We start from the raw sequence: 10,501 nt of genomic DNA, 5'->3' as shown, positions 1-10,501 counted from the left end.
ATATCCAGCAGCTGTGTATTGGATGCAAGGTGAGGTCAATAGGAGGGAAATCAGGCTTGTTCCAGAAACCTAGCCAAGAATGTGAGGCTAGTGAGGTCAAGGGTCTTAGAAGATACTAATGCCACTACTCAAGGTCAGCATGATTCCTTCCCTGTCTTGAAACACCAAACCAAACCGAACCAAACCAAACCAAACCAAACCAAACCAACAATATCTTTATAATATCTTTAACAATATCTTTATACAAATAAATGGAGCTCTCTCCCTCAGCATTTACATCAAATGGAGACCATCATGAGAAAACACAGCTGAGAACAATGCAGAGATCAACTGATCAAGGTGTTGAAAGTTGGTCTGATGTATTTTGATGCTAATTACTGCTTGCTGTCTCTGTGCCCCACCTTGCCTAAGAGCCTAGTCTGTTTGACCAATAAAAGGCCATCACACCTGGGCAGGGCAAATGGGATAAGGCATGGCTAAGGTTGTAGGCCTTGGGGAAACAGAGAGAATCCTGGGAAAGAGAGAGGCTGGAGGAGAGGTGAGGAGAGGAGAGGAGAGGAGAAGCTGCATCATGGGTGAGGTGGAGGAGAAGCACGTGGCTGGTGTGGATGGAGGATTTGGCCCAGATGAAGAACAGTAGCAAGTATTTGGGATTGTGGATGGGAGGTAGCTTGATAGAAATTATTAGAACCAGATGGCATGGAATTGGGGCAGGTATGGGATACCTGCCCCACTATGGGAAGTAGTTTAAGGAATTATCATCTGCCCTGCCCCAGGTTAACTAAGGCTATTTTAAAATATTACAGGTGTCTGTGTCTTGATTCATTGCTAACAGGTTAGAAAATACTGCCGTAATAATAATTATAGGCCTAATAATAAAATTATTAGGCTATGCTAGTAAATTAACAGCAACATCAAGGGACCTCAACCCCAATAAAGTTCATCACAGCCTTGGCATCTGCAGCTTAGGGGCCATGGAGGCATAGGCAGAATGCCGGGAAGTCTGCCTTTCCCGGAAATGGCTTCAGAGACGAGACCTTCAGGACAATGGCATGCCACTAAACGTGCGAAGGCTGAGGGGGGAGCGCTTTATCTTGACACTATTGTCAATATTCTGGGGTTCAAAATGCTTTCATGTTTGATCCAGCATAAAATGAAAAAGCAGTTGCTTATGAAATATTCTAGAGACTAGCACTAACCCTCACTGTAGTCAGCTATTAATTTTTTCGTCCTGCACCTACCCTGGTGTCCAAGAGTGTTGTTGAGTCGGCACCCTGAAGTCCATATCAAAAATCATGAGGTTAAAGCACTGAGACAGATGGGTCGCAGGGGCCCAAACACATCTAATAATCTTGTGGGTACAAAAGTGGAAAACAATCGCTGAACTTGAGAATAATGTTAGTGAATTCCTCAAAACTGATCAAGGCCTCTCTGCCTATCTCCAGTGCGTGGAAAAGGGAGTGTCTCAGCGTGTTCACAGAAAAGACACAGTGACCAGCAAAGTATGCCACCCTGGTAATTCAACAGTGGTGCCAATGATTTTATTTCTGATTAGTGGTAATCAAATACTTTCCCTCTTCCACTAGATTCAGGACATCAGTCTACCTGTGCCCGCTATGGTTTCTTAAAAAGTTGCTCCACATTTGTCCTCAAAGGTGTGTTAACATAAATTCTCAGAAGGCCACAGCAGGCCCTTTTGGGCTAGGACATCTGAACAAGTCAGCCAGGTCAGGGACAAGGGAGTGCGCTCCTAGGGAAGGTGGAACCCGCAGGCTCAATCGCTTCCAGCCCTGGGTGTGCTGGCACCAGGATCCAGGGTTGCAGTCTGGCGCGTAGCCGCAGTGGCTTCCAAGAGCTTGCATGTTGTGCGTGCGACCCGAGGCAGGAGGCTCAGGTGCGGGAGCGCGGAGGGGGGGGGACTTCCGGGGAACGCGCGTGTCGCGGGCGGCGCGGCGGGGCGGGAGCGCGCAGCGGCAGGAGGGCGGAGCGGCTGCGAGGGGTGGCTGGAGGCCGGCGGCTGGGAGCGGAGAGCGGGGCTTGGCTGGCTTTCTCTTTCCGCGGACACAGTTTCCCCGCGGGACTTCGGGAGCGCGCGGGCGAGCGCGCACACCCGCCCGCTTCCACACAAGCCAGAGCGCGCGATCATCACTGCTGCATCCCCGGCCGGCCGGACCTAGCTGCTGCAGTTTTCCTGAGAGTCGAGGGAGAAAGCAGAGAGCCCTGCTTCGGAGACAGCCAGGTGCCCGCTGGCCCCCTTGGGTATCAAGCCCAGCAGATTGCTCTCCCCTATCGGGTAAGCCAGTCTCCTCATGACGGGTTCGGAATTAGTGCCTGCAGACCCAAGGGAGAGGGTGGGAGGCTGCGGATGTGCCCTACCCTGGGAGACCTGGAGTTGCATTACAGGGGATGCAGCCTCTGCTGGCGTCGTCTAGCGGGATCAATTACTACTCCGGTTACTTATTCTACCAACCTAGAGTTGCCACCCCCTCCCCCAACCCGTAAGCACTATGCTTCCTGGTTACCAAGGATACTTGTTTAAACATCAGCCTTGGGACATAGATGGGAATAAATGGTTTCTTAAATCCTATTTATTTTGATTTAAAAAATATGTACATTGAGGACCTGGTGGCAGCTTGGCAGTCGTTAATTTGTGTTCAGACACTGGTTTCATTCAACTTAAAAAAAATGACAATGTACTACACAATAAGCGTTTAAAAAAAAAAGGACCCATCAACAGATTGTGAGTTGCATTATAATTTACTCCCATTTTGATGATCTTAAAAGAAATCGAATTTAAAAGCTGCCCTTTTCCTCTATTTCCAGTTCTGTTTTGCATTTTACTTTTATTACATTAACAGTAAAAGCAGATGATTTTGTTGTGGCACCCACACCAGGAAGCTCTTCTATTGTAATTTGACCAGAACAGTAACTGTGCTTTTTGAATTTCTAAGGTAATAGTATAGATGACATTCTTGACAAAGAGGATTTCTGACATTTCTGTGTCCATTGCAGAGTTAAGGGCACTTTTCATCGCCTCCGCTCGTTTGTGAAGTCCCATCTTCCAGCTTAATTGATTTATTAGAAGTTGTAGCTCCGTCCATATGTTGGTGGAGGTAAACATGACATGCCTGTCCTAGCATACTGTCCCAGAATCTCAGCTTTTAGAGCTCATGTTAAAATTTTGTTTTCTTCTGAAGTATGGAAGAACACTTTCCTAAAATGAGGCCCATGAACGGCACCAGAAACCTGGTTTCACAGAAGCCCTTAATACCTGGGATGACTAGGGATGACCCTCCCCGCCTTCCTCTTTTTCCCCTCAGATGTTTAGTGGGGGAACTTGGAGACTTTGGCAATGCAGTAATTATACTTTGCACTAATTTCATTCTTTCATTACACATAGAGTGGCTTAGTAAGGAACCAGTGGCATTCAACAATTCATTTTGCTTTCTTTTAATAGCCGTCCATTTTTTCCTACCTCTTGTTAAGTGGGGTAAGGGCCACAGATGACATTCTTTAGTTTAGACCTTGAACCATGTCAAATGGCATAGTAACATGAGGAAGAGGAAGCCAAGTAATGAGAGATTACAGGCCAAGGGAGAACACTTGACATTATACTCCAGAAAGCACTTCCCGTTCATTTCCTTCTGGATTCTCACAGTCACTGTACAGTCAAGCCATTGCTCTGGACATATAGCTGAGGCATTCAAGATTCAAACCTTGTAGGAGGTCAGAGCTGATGTGTAGGAAGAACTTATTTGTACCCATACCTTTTTCCATTAAAACTTCTTGGGGGCAGGGTCTGAAAGTGAGGATTAAGGAGAGGATAAAGCCAGCTGGGAATAATGTACCAGATTTTCAAGGAAAGCATCTCTCTCTCTCTCTCTCTCTCTCTCTCTCTCTCTCTCTCTCTCTCTCTCTCTCTGTGTGTGTGTGTGTGTGTGTGTGTGTGTGCATTCACACGCATTACTTTAAAAAAAGAAAAATGAAATCTGTGAGGACCACATTAAAAATGTATCTGGGCCATGTGTGTCCTGCAGGCTCACAATCCTTAGCTCCTGGGGTCTCACCCACTTCTATGATGTGAACATTTGTTATGAAAGTGACCAGGCATTTTCAGTAAATGTTCTGCTGCACTCATTTTTTTTTGTTTAATTGTTTGCTTTTCTTTTTTCTTTTTTCTTTCTTTTTCTTTTTTTTTCTTTTTGATAAAGGGCTTCTCTACATAGTCTTGGGTGTCCTGGAACTCACCATGTAGAGTAGGCTGTCCTGGAACTCATCCACTTGCCTCTGCCTCCTGAGTGCTGAGATCAAAGGTGTGTACCACCACACCCAGATTTCTGCATCCATTCTTAAATCCGCAGGTCTAGGTTTGTTTCTGAGGTTTCCTGCCTCTCTCTTTCTCCTGTAATGCCTCAGAGAAGAAGAGGAGTATAAAATCTTGTCATGTTAGCTGGTTGGTGGTGGCAAATGCCTTTAATCCCAGCACTTGAGAGGCAGAGGCAAGTGGATCTCTGAGATCAGCCTGGTCTACAGAGTAAATTCCAGAACAATCAAGGCTGCACAGAGAAACTCTGTCTCAAAAATGAAAAAGCAAAGAACTGAGCTACTAATCCACTTTACCATTGGGTTCTGTTTAGTCTTCCAGGAACTTGTTATTTTAGTTGTAAATTTGGCCCAACTAAAAAGATAAATGTTGTAAAATGTAACTGTAGTATATAAACAAATTTTGCCTTAAAAAAAAGAAAAATGAACAAACAAAAAGATGCTCTCATGGTGGAAAATTTGAATATGTTGAAACAAAAAGCATTTATAGTTTGAAGTGTCTTAAATCCTTGGCTTGTCCTTTTCTTGATACAGGGCTAAGAGGTATATAGAAAGTCAGTTGAATGTGATTGGCCATCTGTATCTGTAGGTTCCATGAGCAGGCTGCAGACCAGAATTACCTGGAAAAGAATTCTGTCTGTATGGAACATGTGAGACTTCTCTTGTCAGGATTCACTAGTCAATAACAACTGTTTACATGACACTGGCATTGTATTAGATATTAGAAATATCTGGAGGTATTTAAAATACACAAAGCATTTGTATAGGCTGTACAAGGTACCAGCATCTACATACTTTGCATTTGTGGAGGTCCTGGAACCAGCATCTTTTACTTCTTATTGCAGAATGAGGTGAAGTAAAATCTTGCTTAAAAGGGGGAGCACTGTGGAGTTTTTAAAGCATATTTCCAATTAAGGCAGTAAGTAATTAGCTAAAACCCACCACAGAATACTGCAAACTGTCAAAGGATGTTCTAGCAAGGTCTTCTCTTCATCTCTTCTCCTTGAGGTCTCAGAACACACATTTATGTTGCTCCCAGAGGCATCACTTTGAGCACCCTTCTGGGTACAAGCTACTTTTGCATGCTGTTGGACTTACAATGTCCTTATAAAAGTGGTGTCTTATTTCCATTTTATAAAGATCATAAAACTAGAACAATGAAAGAAAAATTTAAACCATTAACTTTTTTTTGCACATTGCACTCCCATTGTACTCAGTTACCTAGCTGAGGTTAAAGGATATACATAATATACATAATTATAAAATTGAGACAGTTATGTGTTAAGAGTGCAGTAGAACTATGCTACTCTAGGCTGGGAATTTGTCTTTGTAATAGAATGTATAACACGACTTAAGCCCTTCGCTTGTCCCACAGCATCAGCATCCCTCACACAAGACTCCACTGAAACACAGACATGGGGAAACTTTTTGTTAAAGTGATGCTGCAGCCTATTTAGGCTAATTAAGTATACAAGCTAATTGTTAATTGAACAAATCATGGTAATGCCAAATACTAGTCAAATTTTATCACAAGAATATATATCCTAGGTCTAACAGATAGATATCCTTCTATAGATATATGAGGTAAAATAGTTTAAAAAAAAAAAAAAGGTCTTTAAAACCCCAGAGACCCACAGAATATGGCATTTAAAGATGTTTTTATTATTCTAAAGATTCATTGACAACAAGACAGGTTAACTCCGGGCGACACCCAGCCTACCTCAAAGATGGTGAGCATCAAGGAATTCCCTTATGGAGTTAGCTTCAAATGTGGCAAACAGACACTGGGCAAAATGTCCTTGTTTCTGCCACAGACAGAATTCTGGCTAAAAATGGGCAAGCTTGGATGCAGGCAGAGTCGACGGTCAAACTCTGCCAAGACAGGGTAAGCAAGTCCTCAATAGTTCCTGCCTTGCAAACATGTCTGTCAGATATATTGGGCCAGAAGGCTGAAGATGATGCTCCAACATTATAAAGAGTGTTGTGTGACTGTTCAGGCAGTAAGTTGTCTCAGTCATTTTTTTGATTTTGGAAGCTGCTAACCTGCACTTACAGCTCACTCAGATATTTAAGTTTTATTCCTTCCCAAGCCTCTAATCGGGTTGAAGACCAGATAGTTTAGTCTTACAATTAAGCTTAGTTTGTTAGGGGTTAAGATTTATTTAGATCAAGATAGATGGTTTAAATTAATAGAGATGAGATACGATAGATATTGATTTACATTTAGAATTTTAGATTTAACAAGATAAGAAAGATGTTTAAGTTTGCCAAATACAAATAGCCAAATCACTATGAATGTAACATTTATATAATTCTTGATTGTCTCATGGTTCTTCCTGCTATATGTAGAATATTTTATCCATGTGTAATAATATAAATGTATATGTTAAAAAGAAACATAATAAAAACTGATTTAAAAAGATCTGACAGTGGAGATTAGCTCAGTCCTTCTGTAGGGTTGAAGGCTGGGTTTGGTTATATAAATGCAGATCTTTTGACCGATTAAAAGGTGAGAGGCTCTGCCAGAATGTCAGGTTGGAAAGTTTGAGTTAGAGGTTAGTGCTAGTAAGAGCTGAGAGTGCTGAGCTCATTGTACATGAAGGGATGGTGAAAGCTAGGGGAAGAAACATGTGGCCGCGATCAAGTGCAACAAGAAGAGGGAACAGGATGGAAGGCATGTTGCTGAAAGAGACTAGGAGAGGCGTTGCAGACTTGGAGGACAATCCAGGGTGTATACTACTCACTCCTGTGACAGCTCTGAAGGCAAGGGGCAAGCCAAGCAGTGTACTGTCTGTAGACCTGGCACAATTTTGCCTGTCCACTATTATGATAAGTCTGTAGGTTTACACAGAGTGGCTGGCCCCTAATTTCCTTCATGATGCTGCTTTCCTGCCCCAAGAGCATATAGGGATACAAACTGTACTTTGACTTTTTTTTTAAAAGAGGATATAAAGTTGGGAGAGTAGGAAGGGCGTGAATCTGGTGGAAGCAGAGTGAATTTGATCAACACATTGTATAGAACTCTCAATGAGCCAAGTGCAAATGAGAAAAGAGTATATACAGATATTTTATGTGAGATCAATGAAAGTGAAGAAATAAGCAGATTATTTTTCATATTGGCAATAAGAGTTTCTGATAAAGTAGATAATGAAGTCTAATATTTTCTCCTAGGAGAATCACAGATTTGGGTGCTTTTACAGATAAAGTGTGTGTATGTGTGTCTGTGTGAATGTGTGAGTGAGTGTATGTGTGTGAATGTGTGAGTGTGTGCGTGTCTGTACATGTTCATGTATACTTCTCTGTACAGGTGTGGTGCAAGTGTATGGTGTATACATGTAGGTCAGAGGTCTTCCACAATCATTCCCCACCTGCCGTAGTTTTTGAAAGAAGTTGTGCCACTGCCCTTGTAGCTTACCAGTTCAGGAAGGCTGTGTGGCAAGCCCCATGGATCCCACTATTATTTTCACCTTCCCAGTGGGCTTGTGTGAGTGTGCTGTTTTGACTTTATTTTTAAAATATGAATGTTCAGGTTCTGGATTCAAGGCCTCGTGCTTGTGCAAAGCAAGCACTTCCTTACTGACTGGTCCTTCAGATAAAGATTGTAATGTTTGATGTATTTTCGATAGAGGCACATCTCACCTGTGGGACAAGGAAGCAGAAATGTAAGTTACATGGTAGCCTCTTTGTCTCTGTTTTCTACAAGAATTAGAATAGTTTTGTTCAAATCTAGAAGGAATCCTTTTGTGACAAGTAAATGCCTTTTTTGATCCTAGTTGGATAATCATTTTTGTAGGGTACTTGAAATGGAGATCTGAAAGATGAGCGACGGCTGGTGGACGTTATACTTGGATTAAAGTACTGCATCCATGACTGGCTATGAGAGCTGCCAGGATTAAAGAAAGTAGAAAATGCCATTTAAAGCCGGAGTTTTAGACATGGGACAGGGATTCAGTTTAAGATGGAGGGACTTTTATTTCCATAAAGCACAGTATAAGCCCATATGATCTGTTTCCCTTCATAGATGCCCTTGTTGAGGAAAGTAAAGTATTCTGAGCTAATCTCACAGAGAGCCTGTTAGTAAACTAGGCTTTTTGGGGGCAGTGGAGACAGCTTGAGCTGTTTCTCTCTCCATGCTTTTATTTCAACATTTCTTCCAGTTTGCAGAGTTTGCTTTCAGAATTTGCCCCAGAATGTTGTACTTTCTTTTATTGGGAATTAACAAATGGAATTAACTCCGTTCCTCTTTTTCTTGGTCTTGGCATGTCTAGCTGGGTTCTTTATTCTCAGACCTGCCTTGCAAAAGTCGTTACCTCAGATTGCTGAGCAGGAAGAAGCACTGCCTTCCCCTTATTATTCTTACTTTTTTGCTTGTTTGTTTGTTTTGTTCCTGCCTTATTTTATAGGCATGCTGCAGAGCGCTGATACATTTAATTTAAATCGATTCACCCAGATGGCTCTATAAATTTTGGTGAAGTTTTGAAAAAAAAAAACCTGAATAATAAAGTTACAGTTTTACAACCTCGACTTGGAAGCACATTAGCTACACATATGGACAAAGCACATGAGATGTACATCTGTCTAAAATAGCTTTTTCTTTCATAAAGTTGGAATCTCTGGCCCAATAAGACTGTTTTTAAATGAGGAAAGAAAACCTTTGGCAGTTTTCACGGATTCTTAATGTTCTTCTACATATTTATTTGAGGCATAATCCACTCCACTTTCCATCTCAGATGAGCCAGCCCCAGCAACTTAGAAGCAGGACCACCCCGCCCCCCCCCCTTCCCCACCCTGTCAGAGCAGCCAATTTGACACGCAGGAAACGGATGGAATGAGGAGTTCCGTTCTCGCTGATTGCTTCAGTGGGAACAAGTTTGATGCTAATGGCACAGACAATAAGAGCAGTGGAGGAGGCATTCTGCAATTTTTTTTATGACAAATTCAGATACCTCATTTAAAGTCATTACCTAGAAGCTGTATTATTTATTATTTTAGTCTTACTATTGACAGTGCAAGGTAGAATGACACAACCAGAACATAGGCTTGAAGCATGGATTTGAATACTAAATCTGATACGTTTTGGCTCTGAGTGTTACGATCAAGTGACATCCCTTCTGGGTCTCTTTTTTTTTTTTGCATTTACAATGGGATTTCTGTCACTTACATTATAGGTTATCCTAATCTGTGTTTCACTCCCCCCCCCTCCTCTTCCACCTCGTCGTCTTCTTCATTGCTATAATGGAATATAGCAGAGTAGCAGTGTGCAAAGAATCTGGTCTCTTTGATTAATGGTTTTAGAAATTAGCAAGTCCAGCAGCCTGGTACCAAAATCCAGTGAGGCCCTTCTTGTTGCATCCTGTCATGGCAGATGTCATCACATGGTGTGGCAGAGCAAGCACACTAGTTCCAGAGTCTGTCTTTCTCCTCTCTCTCTCTCTCTCTCTCTCTCTCTCTCTCTCTCTCTCTCTCTCTCCTGCTAATGCTATTATGGGGCTCTTTATCTCAAAATCTCATTTATCTTACTTATGTCTCTAAGGTCCGACCTCAAGATGTTTTAAGGGTTAAAGTCCTAACAGCTGCATCTAAAGAACACTCTGGAAGCATATCACAGGGCTATCCTCAAATTATGAAATATGTAAATATGTGGTGAAACATCTAAGATAACCCCTGGCACACAGAAAAGGCCAATACTTATCAACCCCTTCCGTTCCCAGTGCCGCCTTCTACCCTTCAAATTCAGGTGGACTATTAAATCTCATGCCCCTTGTAAGAAATGCCTGAGTCTGAGGAGTGAGTGCTGTCCCTGGGAGAGGAACTGAGCTTGGGTGGGCTCTCCTAGTGACCTCCTACGGAGAGGAGTGGATCCTGGGGTTGATGGCATTGTCCTTTCTACATAGTGATGTGCTCACCGATCTGGTCTGTTGTACAGTTGCTAGAGCTACATCCAGTTCTCCTGGGAAAAGAAGAGAAGGCCAACTTTCTTTTCAGTGGGTACTACTAGGGGATTATTTGCAAGAGCCCTTGATGGGTCCCCATCTATAAAAACCACAGAAATACCTGGCAGGTACAGTTGCCTTTCTGTGACTTAGGCTCTGGTTGTTTATATTTTTCCTTTCATCCCGAATTACGTAGAATTTGTGAGAAGGTCAAACACTTTCCAACTCAAAGAGGAAAAGTCCTC

The 10,501-nt window shown here is 42.5% G+C and overlaps 1 protein-coding gene across 3 annotated transcripts in view; it reads left to right on the top strand.

Moving 5' to 3' along the window:
- The first annotated feature begins 1,999 nt into the window (after positions 1–1,999).
- Positions 2,000–10,501, top strand: part of KLHL32 (kelch like family member 32) — a 220,870-nt gene continuing 212,368 nt past the window's right edge. Inside the window, exon 1 of one of the 3 annotated variants that reach the window (XM_084792920.1) lies at positions 2,000–2,293. The gene's annotated coding sequence lies outside the window, so the exon portion shown is untranslated. The remainder of the gene's footprint in view (positions 2,294–10,501) is intronic. The other 2 variants (XM_084792918.1, XM_084792917.1) reach the window with 2 other exon arrangements.

Source organism: Acomys minous, assembly GCF_964271855.1.
Source record: "Acomys minous genome assembly, chromosome: 1".
Classification (NCBI taxonomy): Eukaryota; Metazoa; Chordata; class Mammalia; order Rodentia; family Muridae; genus Acomys; species Acomys minous.
Note: the sequence above shows the minus strand (reverse complement) of the source record. Positions and strands in the feature narration are given on the sequence as shown.